At 36.9% G+C, this 14,332-nt stretch overlaps 6 non-coding genes across 6 annotated transcripts; all 6 read left to right on the forward strand.

Annotated features, from left to right (window-relative positions):
* Positions 1-9,034: 9,034 nt before the first annotated feature.
* Trnas-gcu (transfer RNA serine (anticodon GCU)) lies at positions 9,035-9,105 on the forward strand. Its single transcript has one exon. It is a non-coding gene; the product is annotated as a tRNA-Ser (tRNA).
* A 1,321-nt stretch (positions 9,106-10,426) lies between these two features.
* Trnae-uuc (transfer RNA glutamic acid (anticodon UUC)) lies at positions 10,427-10,498 on the forward strand. Its single transcript has one exon. It is a non-coding gene; the product is annotated as a tRNA-Glu (tRNA).
* A 9-nt stretch (positions 10,499-10,507) lies between these two features.
* Positions 10,508-10,577, forward strand: Trnag-gcc (transfer RNA glycine (anticodon GCC)). The gene has a single exon. It is a non-coding gene; the product is annotated as a tRNA-Gly (tRNA).
* A 1,583-nt stretch (positions 10,578-12,160) lies between these two features.
* Positions 12,161-12,232, forward strand: Trnae-uuc (transfer RNA glutamic acid (anticodon UUC)). Its single transcript has one exon. It is a non-coding gene; the product is annotated as a tRNA-Glu (tRNA).
* A 9-nt stretch (positions 12,233-12,241) lies between these two features.
* On the forward strand, positions 12,242-12,312 carry Trnag-gcc (transfer RNA glycine (anticodon GCC)). Its single transcript has one exon. It is a non-coding gene; the product is annotated as a tRNA-Gly (tRNA).
* Positions 12,313-13,024: 712 nt separating this feature from the next.
* On the forward strand, positions 13,025-13,096 carry Trnae-cuc (transfer RNA glutamic acid (anticodon CUC)). The gene has a single exon. It is a non-coding gene; the product is annotated as a tRNA-Glu (tRNA).
* The last annotated feature ends 1,236 nt before the right edge of the window (positions 13,097-14,332 follow it).

A 14,332-nucleotide genomic window follows, 5' to 3' on the forward strand; every position in this document is an offset into this window, starting at 1 on the left:
TCAGAAGCATCCTCGCGATCCTCGTTTGGGTCGCGACAATGAGTTTGGGAACCACTGACCTACAAGGACCAAGAACTTCGCGTAGCGAGCGGATGCTCCCTGCCATTACGCTGTTGCCGGAGCATGACGCGAGCTTTTAATAAGTTTTAATTTAATACGAAAAATACATGTATTTTTACGTCGATGTATTTTTCTTGTATTTTACATGTATTTTACACATGTGTATTTTACACAAAATGTATTTTTACAACCCACATAAATTTGTTATTACTTGTTTTGAACCACGCCTCACCTAAAATTCGTCAGGTCTATTAATTTCCCGATAAGTTGAAGAAGCTTAACACAACAGGTCGACTTTGGTGTCGGTTCCGTTTATTTAGTTTTGTTAGCGAGAAAAAGGTTGTACAAGGTCCATGAAGTTATAGGCTACAACACAACTATTTTCAGCGAAAAATTGGTCTACAAATGCCAAAGACTAACAAAAACAGCACCGTAGAAGCATATGCCATTGGTTCAAGTTCTCGAACTCTTTGCAAACAGGCTTGAAAATTCCGTGCTTGAGCTCAAAAGTAGGCTACTCTGTCGAAGCCCTTGTTAACGCTGTTAGCCATCACCATACATAGAGGTCCGCATAGTGGTTTTTAGGGGGGAAACGTGATGGTGCTCACACGGCACTGAAATTTTTTGTCATAATTTTAATTTCAAGTACAATTTTAAGCAAAATTAGCTTTATGCAGAGTTTACCCTTCACACTGATTTATTAATGCTCACACACTCTTCACAAAATCCAGCAAATTTCTATGTTTTTGCAATTTTTGGCCTTCGCTTTGCTCGCTCAATCCTAATTTAATAACCATAGGCTACTGGTAGCATTTCGAACGCAAGATTTCAGCAGTGGTAAACCTCAATCAAGTAATTTGTTAAATCGTTTCTTCACCCTCTTTCTTTAGATTCTTGGACATACAAAACGGATCACTCTAAATGTAAGCTATAGTAGGTCATATACCGCTACAACATTTGTCTGGATAAAAGAAAGCATCATTTATTTATAATCACATACGATAACTGCAACTTTTATGTCCTGGAAATACATTTGCATTTTTCAAAAACATGTTGTCTCACTGCAGTCACCAAACAAACAAAAAGATGAGAAACACACAGATTTCCAAACAGTTGAATGTTCAAATACGTTGCTTTGGGGCTGATGAAAACAGGCCTGATGAAATAGCAAGTTATTTTGTGGTATTTTTATCACCATTCCTCCATCAGACATCAAAATGACATCATTTGACATTTTACCTCTCCCATGGAGGGGCTGTATAGCCTAATATTTGAAAAGTCACACAATGGAAAATTAAAACAGAAAAAGTTCAAAAAACGACTGCAATATTTCAATATCTTGAAACAAGCTTCAATTATTGCAACAACAATTTGTTTGGGCATGTTTCAAATTCTTTTTTTCAACAAGCCAACATCTTGGATTACTTCAATAATAACAGTTAAAGAGGTAGCACAGGACTGGAGTTTCTTCATATCACTGCATCTCCTTCGACGTTGTAGCATCTGTTCGTGATTCGACAGAAAATGCACATTCCTGCGAAAATAGTATGACAAATTAACTATATTCATATTCATTTATACTCGAAACCTTTTCTGGGATTAAAAACTTGAGCTATTGTAGGTTTGATGCCATTGATTGATTTCAATGAAGCAGTTCCATATCCCAGACAGCAAAAATCCGTCATTTTTACATTGATTCTCGTCCGCAGACGTTGAATCAATGTAAAAATGACGGATTTTGCTGTCTGGGATATTTAATTAGCTTCAGTTCATCATTCTCAAATTCATCCGCGACAATTTGCTTCAAATCCAGAAACAACTTTAATTGTAAACTTTACTTGGCTACTTTTGGTCTGCATTTATTTATTTACTTAAGCCAGCTCACATCCAAATGGAGAAAAATATTTAGGATTTCTTTCAGCAGAGCAGCCTTCTTAGTGGCAACGTCACAGTACCGTTATTATGACCTAACAACAGCGTAAAAACCTAGCAGAGTAATCAAAATCTCCGAAATCTCAGCGCAAGAATTTATTGTTACATGAAAACTTTTGTAAACGGAAAGAACTTCGAAAGCTCAGAAAATCTTGCAAAAATCAAAGTTCTCTTAAAAAAACGAAACGATGAGTGTATTTAACGCAACTGATACCAGACATAAACCATGAGAAAGTTTCGAATACTTACGTCTTCTTCGGCGTGGGCCAAAATTGCTGCAAGTTTTTGTGTATTCACCGGTGAGGGTGTACTTGGTGCAATAGCATCGGCAGTCCTAAAAAAAAGCAACTAACGATTAGACATGTGCAAAAAACATCATCCCCTATTTCAATAAAATTATTTTAATTCATTTTTATTTAAAGAGAAATTGTTAGATACACTACATTGTAAGGATGTTTCAGAATATTTATTCTCCAATCCCTTTTGCACTGCCAAATCAACGTTCTGATTTTGAGATGAATGTGTACTGTATTTCTCTTTTTGCTTGTCAGAAAATTGTTTCATTTTGCATTGATTCAACGTTTGAAGACGTTTCACAGTTAAAATAAAGGTCAAATTTTATTAGATAGGCTATTTTCTTTATTAGAGTAGTTTTTAGTAAGCTCTGAAGACAATAGCACACAAAATAATGGAGGACACCAAATCAGTCTCATCGGGAGAAACAAAGTGTTTAAAGGAAAATCTGTTTTTATTTTATAAACACAAAAAGAAACAATTCATTTCAAAAACTTAACTTAGCCCTACAGCAATTTATTGCTGACATAAGGTATCGAACTTACTTGCATAGTTTGCACGGTCATCTTGCAGATTTGACCAGTTCCGTTGTCGCCATTTCTTTGATCTGTTCAAACACACATTACGCTGTTACAACGGCTGCAACCTGAGTTAGTGTAGTAGAGATTTGTGAGAAAGCTATTTTGGTTGTGATACCAAAAGGCTATCAAAGCGCATTTATTCGATGTAAGTCGATTTGACATAAAGCTGTGATAAAAGAACTTGAATCATTTCAACCTATCGATTTTAAACATTTCCAGCAGTAAGGCTATTATTTGATAGTTTCAATAATCCACAAAATTTTCTGAGCAGGCTAGCCTACTTGTTGTCTTAAATTAGTACGGACTACAGATCAATGCAGCGTGACCACAATGCTCTTCAAACGCCTCTACAAGTAGGCGCGAAACTACCAGAAGTAATCTATGAAGGCTGTGTCAATCCGAGGATAAAGATTCAAAACCAAATAATCTAAAAAAATGTATCAAGACAATGTTGTAAAGCCACGCCCACAAATAATCTAAGATTCAGGCATATATAAACTATTTATAAAATTCAAGTCCAAACTTGGCCAAAATTGTTTTTAAACATCATCATCATGTTCCTTCCTCGCATTGAGGGTTGGATACAATGCGCCATTTTTAAACATAAATCTAAAAAATGGGGTCCGATTTTGTTTGTTTGTTTGTTTATCTTTATCCTGCATTGCGGGAAAGCGGACTTGAGCGCTATGCATCGGTGTACGCCTTCCGACATACACCTGACCCACGCTGCAGCCGACGGCAATGTCTGTTTTCCGGTTATCTACTTTACTTATGACTTAAATTTGGTACTACCCATTACTCGAAAGTTGTTAGGACAGATAGTACTTACTTTGAGCGGAAAGAATGGTGATAAGACTCAAGAATAACAATACAACGGAAACTCCTTTCATGTTAAGGTTCAACTTCTAATTTACACGATCAAGTATTACAGGTCCCAAAGGTTGACACGTTTAACAATTAAGCACAGAAATCTCCAAAACTATTTCTGTCAAAAAAAAAAGTAAGTTTAGTAAGCAAGTATTTTGAACTTTCTGATCAAATGATTTACAACTGAATTGCATAGAAACAATGTGTTTGTCGTTCAATTTAATGCATAAAATATTAAACTTTTTTTGAAAGCAATACTAGAAGTTTCAGATGGCATAAAATTATTTTTAAGTTTAGTTTTTTGAAAAATTGTTACGGTTATAGCAATTGTAACTCTATAAATGCATTATCTTTTGAAAAGTACGTTTACACAAGCGCATTTACTCCGCCAAATAAACTGCTGCAGCAGATTTGCAGCTTCTCGTGACTTACACTCCGCATTCTCTGCACAATAAATTGTTAATTTTGTTTCTTTAACAAGTGATAAAGTTTAAATTTACAGAACGTTTTCAGTTATTGGTAACTTTGTCTGCTCCTTCCTTCAACCTTCTATTAAGTAACTACTTCTCTAACATCTTGGCCATGCTTTTATACGGTTCGAATTAAGCAAATCAGTCTGATTGCATCAGAAACTAGACCAGTACCAAGCACTTGTTTTAAAAAGTTAACTTAACTTTTTCTAACGTGTAAGTTTTCGACACTTTGAAATTAAATAAATTCAAACAAACGCAGTTAGAGTAATCTTTGATTAACAAAAGAAAAGAATCCCAAAACTGGAGCAAAACGTCTGAAGATTCTTTGTTGTTGGTAATGGTGCAGCTTAGCGCTATTTTAATTTAATAAAACCCATTGGAATCTTTTCCATTGTCTACGCAATTGGTTTAATTAATTGTTGAATTAAGATTTTAGAAGCTGTTGGTAATGTTATATTGTTTTTACAGATTTAGTTTTTTCTTTTATCATCTTCGTCGTCTATCTCGGCTGGTGTTATCACATTCTCTATTGGGTTATCCAGTATCCAGCCGAGTTCACAATTTTGTGAGAAGATCGTTTAATAGACTTGATAAAACGCAAATAGTACAATCTTAAAGTCATCCATACATTTGATGTGTAAGGAATTCTCATTACGTATCTATCTAAAATCATCATTCTACCATCGAACAGGAATCGGTCGCTAACATTCCAATATGCGCAAGTGGGGTTTGGCTCCCTTATCGACCTGTAAGTGTGGCGCGAAGGAACAAACTGCTGACTATATCATTCTTGAATGTCCCATTTACAAGGAGCCAAATTAAATTCATGGCATAGGAGAACTGGACAAAGTTACACTCACCTGGCTTTCCATCACCTGCCCTGAAATCTGAATCATTCTGTCTCACAAAAAAGAAGAAGATATGTCACCATTCATCTTCATATCAAAGCTAACTCTGTTACAATATACATATCTTGGACTTACAAAAGATTCAAAATATTGAGTTAATTTTACTATTGATGTTATTTCTAATAGCCTTAGTTGCTTTCAACTCAAACGATAAAATCAATTTTTACTGCAATGGTCATCACTTGTTGGATGGGTTGGCAAACACTGCTTGGAGATATCTGCAACTATGAGTCAGAAACTGTTCAATTTAGAAACCACTTTTTACATCAATAAACTCATTGATGTTGTTGTGCTGTTATGTGTTGTCTACCTACGGTGCTAACAGTCAGCTTGAACGTTTGTACAGCAAGCCAAAGAATCATAACAGTTCAAAACTCACAGCGAATGCGAGCAAGCAATATTTTGAAACAGACTTATCCTCCTTAAGCAGATTTTATACATTCATCCTCAGCAACAGCAAACAACTTTGTTTTATATCTTTGTTGACGAATTGGCAGCGTTGATGTGTGATTAGATGTGGTATGTTTGTTGTTAAAGTGCCCCTGACAGGTTGGATCTAAGTATAGTAACTTTTTAAAGCATTTCCTAGCGCAGAATTACACTTAGCGAACTTTTTAATCTTAACCTCGTAGCTCGACTGGTTAGGGTGTAATTTAATAAAACGACTGCTCCGCAGCGCCACCACAGGCGAAAATCCATATTTTACTGCTCTGGGACGACTTTGGTGGTATTACGTCATCCTAAGTGGACGTCGTTAGCGACGGATGAAACAAACGCTTCTTAGATGTAATTGGTGGATCACAGTTTGGTCGGAGTTGGTACAAGCGGTTGCTTTTTTCGAAGATTTATTGTTTTTTGCAGTTTAATAAAACTGTACTGGATACGTTCCTACAAAACCAAAATATACTTGAAGTGAAAAATGAAGAAATCGTACGAATCATCAGTCATATTTAATTCATCATCACTGTTCAAAAACAAATAAAAGTTCTCTCTCTCTTTCATAATGTGCCTTCAGATGGCCATTGAAATCCTGTGTAACGGCCATCTGGATCTGGAAAATTGTTTCGGATTCGCCAAACAATGCATGACGGCATCACAATCCCATTGTTGCTTCCGAGAGCATCACCTTGTAGTACACACTCCAACATATGCCTGTAGGCATTTTTACTTGAGTGGTAGGCCTATTAACAAAATCATCTTCAGTGAAGTGAACATATACGACTAGTTTTGTATGGCCCATACCACTTTCGAACACTTGAAGAAAACTTTGATCATTTTCTTCTCAGTACCTTGTTTTGTGGGAAAGTGGGAAAAGAAAGCACACGGTCTTTGTCACTGACAATGTCACATAAACAGCAATTTGTAGGCATTGCCTCAATCATAAATTAAAGGTACTGTTTGTGAAATACTGTTGCTACACCGCAAATGGCTATAGCCAGATTAGGACAAATAAAAAAGTATGAAAATTGTAGCCCTATGAAACTGCAATTTCAATTGAATTGAGATGCTGTTTGATAAAAGTAAACTCAACCTATTTGATCGAAACCTGATAGTAATAATAAGTTCACTTTTTCATTTCGGTAATTCTTAATTTGCACATGCTGTAGACCAACAGAGCCCCACACATTCACGTTTTGTAGTAGCCGTACCATACTTTACCAAGTCATCATAGAGAAAGAATGTATCCTTCCCGCTTACTGTGACGTCACAACGGTGTTGCCGTTTTTATTTTCGCAATTGAATGAGTGCCAGATTCGCCGATGTCAACGAAAGTTTGCAAGCGTGTAACTTAGTAGCCTGTTGATATTTTTTACGATTTGTTGGTCAGGGAAGTTTGTTAGTGTCATCTTTTTGGTATCTTAGGTAAATTTAGCGAATTTATTTTCCTGTCAGAGGCACTTTAAATATCATTTAACATCGTCTTTCTTCATTATTCCCATTATAGTTTATAAATTATATCTGTAAGCGAAATAACTTGACTAATTTGATGCCTTACTGATGCATAGCGATCTTCAGAAATTCTTACAATGGGGTAATGAACGTCTTTGGAAGTTAAGGCGACTGTAAGATTGAACCAGTTCGGATAAATCTGATGAAACCGTCTCTCTGACCTTTCCTTTACCGTACTTTCCTTTTATAACGCAACTCAATTTTATGCGCAAAAAGCAGACAAATTGTAAAATGTTTTTGATCGTGTCCCAACACGGAAGCAGACTATCCAGACAATGAAATCATCGTCATCTTACGAAAGTTTGCACTTTTAATCGTTGTACCAACTAAATATAACAGTATCATAAACTATACAGTTGTGTTTACTTATGTTGGCATCTTTTTCTGGGTTTGTGTTCTTTGGAAAACGAGCCGTACATTGAACTTGTCTATTTTTGATTCAAAGACACGTTGTAAGATTGTGATAACAGGAAGAAAACGTTAAATTAATTAATGGGAGTTAAAGATTTTGCAGATAAGAAGTTAATTATTTAAATTTGTCCTCACACTTTGCATTGTCAATGCTCGAATGAAGTAAGAATTGTTTATAAATAATCAGTTTAGAAAGCTGGGTTTGACTGGTTTACGTTGCAACACCAAATTAGCGACCTGTAACATAGATTCTACATCGCTTGCAGCAAACGAGCAACTTTGATTGAGGAATCAATAAACAGCAGGGCTGCCAAAGAAGAAATGACAAAAGCCACGAAATGATGCTTCAAGGTTTGGTGAATGCTCTTGAGCAAGATGCATCACAAATTACTCTTCATTTAGCGACACCTAGCGGGAAAAGAATTAAAGACAGATTCGTGCTTAATTGTGTGGCGCTGGTCAGTCACAGAACCAATGCATTTTTATAAAGTCTTAACCTAATCCACATAATTGCACATTTGTTTATTTTTTTATAGAGATTTGGGGATTTGTAAAAGTCGCCACTTCGGTTTTTGTTCGATCATGACCTTAATTGCCTATTTTTTCCTTCCAAAACACAAATACGTTACACATCAACTTATCATGTAAATTGTTTTTTAGTCATTGGGGTATCTGAGGTAAATAAAAAGCACTAGCTGCAATAAGCAACATATACAAGAGTGCACAATGAAAGGAAAAAGACGGCAGTACTTTGAAAATTTGTAAACCTTCTTGAATTATTATTTGAACAGTAAGCCGCATAGGTTGTGTTTTTGACTGGCACAGTCCCAAGCTCAAGAAAACACAACAAATTAAAAATAAGTGATAGACATGGCCCTTAAGATGATAGCTTGGGCCAGATACCAATAAGGTCTTCTAACCAGAAATTAAAGACACGATAGTAAAGAATCGCAATGTGATCACGAACACAAACAAATTCCAGATGCTCATAGTTTACATAAAACAATCTTTTGGATAATCGATTATGCATGCTCGTCCGGATAAGTCCTAGTTTCTTAATGCGACGAAAATAAATCTGAAAAAATACACAATCATTTCATTCCGATAACAGAAGTTGAAGAGTTGATCCTGATAGCTTTTTTGTTGATATGAAGTTTTCTGATCAAAATTACAATTTGTGTGTCTTCTAATTGAAATATTTCACCACATTTATGTGTATTTTATTCTGACTTGAGATTCTGAAAAGAGGCAGACGATAACATGCTGCTGCTGCGAACTTTGTGCAACCTTCCACTCGCAATAAAAGGAGTTGCAGGCATCAACCGTGCCATCATCATGGTTGTTCCATATAGAAAGAGATGAGTGGAGGATGGGGACTGTTCATGGAAATTCACAGATTTGGGCGCTGCCGAATGAGATCGAACTGATTGTTATCAACGTTTTTAATCAATTGTGGAAAGTTTAGTTTTTGATTGTATCCCAAGTGGTCTAGTGGTTAGGTTTCGTGGTTCTCACCCACGCGGCCCGGGTTCGATTTCCGGTCTGGGAACACGTTTCAGCATTGGTGGTTCAGTGGTAGAATCCTCGCCTGCTACGCGGGGTGCCCGGGTTCGATTCCAGGCCAATGCACTTTTATGTTGTTTGACCATTTTGTTTTGTTATAAAATAAAACTGTTTCATTGTCACAATTTCTCCATGATAAGAGTTTCCTAATATCAAATCATCGGCACTTTTCTTTTACAAGAAAACAATCCAGTTGCCATTCGACTTGGATTTTGAGCAATATACACAAACGATAGTAAAGAAACACAATGTGATCACGAACACAAACAAATTCCAGATGCTCATAGTTTACATAAAACAATCTTTTGGGTCAATGATTATTTATTGATTATCTTTTCACACAAAACTTGGCTCTTTACATTAAGAACGTGTAGAATTTGATCGCCAACTTTAGTGTCCAACCAACATAGCCTACATCAAGACAACAGTTCCAATCAAGTTAACTGCTCCCATCCAGGTAACTGCTCAAACAAAGATCAATCTGAACGCTCGTCCGGATAAGTCGTAATTTCTTTATATGACGAAAACAAATCCTAAAAAATACACAAACATTTTGCTCCAATAAAAAGAGTTGAAGAGTTGATCCTTATAGCTTTTTTGTTGATTTGAATTATTTTGATCAAATTTACAATATGTTTTTCTTCTAATTGAAATATTTCACCATATTTATGTCTATTTTCATTCTTCCAACCGCTACATGTGGTGCAGAAACTTGGAATCTTACAAAGAAATTAACAATTAAACAAACAACTATGCAAGACAGCACATGAACGAATCATGATGGGTTTAACATGGCGAGATAAAAAGACTGCCAAAGAGATCAGAAATCAAACGAAATTACGAGATATATTAAGCACAATCAAGAAACTAAAACGGTCCTGGGCAGGTCATATAGCAAAGAATTAGGAAAATAGATGGACGAAAAAATTAACAACATGGACACCACGAGAAACCAAAAGAAATAATAGAAAACCAAAAGTGAGATTGAGAGAAGACACTGACAAACAATGCAATACAACCAATTGGTACCAACTAGCACATAATCATGTAATTTGGCATGAAAAGGGGAATGCTTACGCTCTGCAGTGGGCTCTCACAGGCTGAATAAGATGATGATGATGATGTTTATTTCATTCTGACTTGAGATTCTGAAAAGAGGCAGATGATAACATGCTGCTGCTGCGAGCTTTGTGTGACCTTCCACTCGCAATAAAATAAGTTGCAGGCATCAACCGTGCCATCATCATGGTTGTTCCATATAAAAAGAGATGAGTGGAGGATGGGGACTGTTCATGAAAAAACACATATTTGGGCTCTGCCAAATGAGATCGAACTGATTGTTATCAACGTTCCTATCCAATTGTGGAAGATTTAGTCTTAGGATGTATCCCAGGTTGTCTAGTGGTTAGGATTCGTGGCTTTCACCCACGCGGCCCGGGTTCGATTCCCGGTCTGGGAACATGTTTCAGCATTGGTGGTTCAGTGGTAGAATTCTCGCTTGCCACGCGGGGGCCCGGGTTCGATTCCAGGCCAATGCGCTTTTATGTTGCTTGACCATTTTGTTTTGTTATAAAATGAAACTATTTCGTTCTCACAATTTCTCCATGATAAGAGTTTCCTAATATCAAATCTTTGGAACATTTCTTTTACAAGAGAACAATCCAGTTGCCATTCGACATGGATTTTGAGCAATATACACAAACGATAGTAAAGAAACACAATGTGATCACAAATACACACAAAATTCCAGATGCTTATAGTTTACATAAAACAATCTTTTGGATGATCGATTAAATGCATGCTCGTCCGGATAAGTCGTTAATTTTTTATGCGACGAAACAAATCTGAAAAAATACACAATCATTTCATTCCGATAAAAAAAGTTGAAGAGTTGATCCTGATAGCTTTTTTGTTGATTTGAAGTTTTCTGATCAAAATTGCAATTTGTGTGTCTTCTAGGCAAATTGAAATATTTCACCACATTTATGTCTATTTTATTCTGACGTGAGATTCTGAAAAGAGGCAGATCTGAAAAGAGCTGTTGTATCGCATCTGTGATCGCACTGTACCGTATGTTATCGCAATGGGCGCAAACAAAAACATGATTATTATTAGACGATAACATGCTGCTGCTGCGAGCTTTGTGCAACCTTCCACTCGCAACAAAAGGAGTTGCAGGCATCAACCGTGCCATCATCATGGTTGTTCCATATAGAAAGAGATGACTGGGGGATGGGGACTGTTCATGGAAATTCACAGATTTGGGCTCTGCCGAATGAGGCCGAACTGATTGTTATCAATGTTCATATCTAATTGTGGAAGATTTAGTATTTGGTCGTACCCCAGGTGGTCTAGTGGTTAGGATTCGTGGCTTTACCCCACGCGGCCCGAGTTCAATTCCCGGTCTGGGAACATGTTTCAGCATTGGTGGTTCAGTGGTAGAATCCTCGCCTGCCACGCGGGGGGCCCGGTTTCGATTCTCGGCCAATGCACTTTTATTTTGTTTGACCATTTTGTTTTGTTATAAAATGAAACTATTTCGTTGTCACAATTTCTCCATGATAAGAGTTTCCTAATATCAAATCATCGGCACTTTTTTTTTAAGTCGTCATTTCTTTATGCGACGAAAACAAATCTGAAAAAATACACAATCATTTCATTCCGATAAAAGAAGTTGAAGAGTTGATCCTGATAGGTTTTGTTGATTTGAAGTTTTCTGATCAAAATTGCAATTTGTGTGTCTTCTAATTGAAATATTTCACCACAATTATGTCTATTTTATTCTGACTTGAGATTTTGAAAAGAGGCAGATCTGAAATGAACTGTTGTATCGCATCTGTGATCGCAGTGTACCATATGTTATCGCAATAGGTGCAAATAAAAACATGATTATTAGACGATAATATGCTGCTGCTGCGAGCTTTGTGCAACCTTCCAATCGCAATAAAAAGAATTGCAGGCATCAACCGTGCCATCATCATGGTTGTTCCATATAGAAAGAGATGAGTGGGGGGTGGGGACTGTTCATGGAAATTCACAAATTTGGGCGCTGCCGAATGAGGTCGAACTGATTGTTATCAATGTTCTTATCCAATTGTGGAAGATTTAGTGTTTGATTGTATCCCAGGTGGTCTAGTGGTTAGGATTCGTGGCTTTCACCCACGCGCTCCGGGTTCGATTTCCGGTCTGGGAACATGTTTCAGCATTGGTGGTTCAGTGGTAGAATCCTCGTCTGCCACGCGGGGGGCCCGGTTTCGATTCCCGGCCAATGCACTTTTATGTTGTTTGACCATTTTGTTTTGTTATAAAATGTAACTATTTTGTTCTCACAATTTCTCCATGATAACAGTTTCCTAATAAGTTATCAAATCTTTGCAACTTTTTTTTACAAGAGAACAATCCATTTGCCATTCGACTTGGATTTTGAGCAATATACACAAACGATAGTAAAGAAACGCAATGTGATCACGAACACAAACAACTTCCAGATGCTTATAGTTTACATCAAACAATCTTTTGTATGATCGATTAAATGCATGCTCGTCCGGATAAACGTTAATTTTTTATGCGAAGAAAATAAATCTGAAAAAATACACAATTATTTCATTCCGATAAAAGAAGTTGAAGAGTTGATCTTTATAGCTTTTTTGTTGATTTGAAGTTCTCTGATCAAAATTACAATTTGTGTGTCTTCTAATTGAAATATTTCACCACATTTATGTCTATTTTATTCTGACTTGAGATTCTGAAAGGAGGCAGACGATAACATGCTGCTGCTGCGAGTTTTGTGCTACCTTCCACTCGCAATAAAAGGTGTTGCAGGCATCAACCGTGCTATCATCATGGTTGTTCCATATAGAAAGAGATGAGTGGAGAATGGGGACTGTTCATGGAAATTCACAGATTTGGGCTCTGCCGAATGAGATCGAACTGATATTTTATTAACGTTCTCATCCAATCTTGGAAGATTTAGTTATTGATTGTATCCCAGGTGGTCTAGTGGTTAGGATTCATGGCTCTCACTCACGCGGCCCAGGTTCGATTCCCGGTCTGGGAACATGTTTCAGCATTGGTGGTTCAGTGGTAGAATCCTCGCCTGCCACCCGGGGGCGCTGGTTCGATTCCCGGCCAATGCACTTTGATGTTGTTTGACCATTTTATTTCGTTTTAAAATGAAACTATTTCGTTGTCACAATTTCTCCATGATAAGAGTTTCCTAATATCAAATCATTGGAACATTTCTTTTACAAGAAAACAATCCAGTTGCCATTCGACTTGGATTTTGAGCAATATACACAAACGATAGTAAAGAAACACAATGTGATCACGAATACACACAAAATTCCAGATGCTCATAGTTTACATAAAACAATCTTTTGGATGATCGATTATGCATGCTCGTCCGGATAAGTCGTTAATTTTTTATGCGACGAAAACAAATCTAAAAAAATACACAATCATTTCATTCTGATAAAAAAACTTGAAGAGTTGATCCTGATAGGTTTTTGTTGATTTGAAGTTTTCTGATCAAAATTACAATTTGTGTGTCTTCTAATTGAAATATTTCACCACATTTATGTGGATTTTATTCTGACTTGAAATTTTGAAAAGAGGCAGATCTGAAAAGAGCTGTTGTATCGCATCTGTGATCGCAGTGTACCGTATGTTATCGCAATGGGCGCAAATAAAAGCATGATTATTATCATTATTAGACGATAACATGCTGCTGCTGCGAGCTTTGTGCAACCTTCCACTCGCAATAAAAGGAGTGGCAGGCATCAACCGTGCCATCATCATGGTTGTTCCATATAGAAAGAGATGAGTGGGGGATGGGGACTGTTCATGGAAATTCACAGATTTGGGTGCTGCCGAATGAGATCGAACTGATTGTTATCAACGTTCTTATCCAATTGTGGAAGATTTAGTGTTTGATTGTATCCCAGGTGGTCTAGTGGTTAGGACATAAATGTGTGGCTTTCATCCACGCTACCCGGGTTCGATTCCCGGTATGGGAACATGTTTCAGCATTGGTGGTTCAGTGGTAGAATCCTCGTCTGCCACGCGGGGGGCCCAGTTTCGATTCCCGGCCAATGCACTTTTATGTTGTTTGACCATTTTGTTTTGTTATAAAATGAAACTGTTTCGTTGTCACAATTTCTCCATGATAAGAGTTTCCTCATATCAAATCATCGGCACTTTTCTTTTACAAGAGAACAATCCAGTTGCCATTCGACTTGGATTTTGAGCAATATACACAAACGATAGTAAAGAAACACAGTGTGATCACGAACAC

Source organism: Aplidium turbinatum, chromosome 18 (genome assembly GCF_918807975.1).
Source record: "Aplidium turbinatum chromosome 18, kaAplTurb1.1, whole genome shotgun sequence".
Classification (NCBI taxonomy): Eukaryota; Metazoa; Chordata; class Ascidiacea; order Aplousobranchia; family Polyclinidae; genus Aplidium; species Aplidium turbinatum.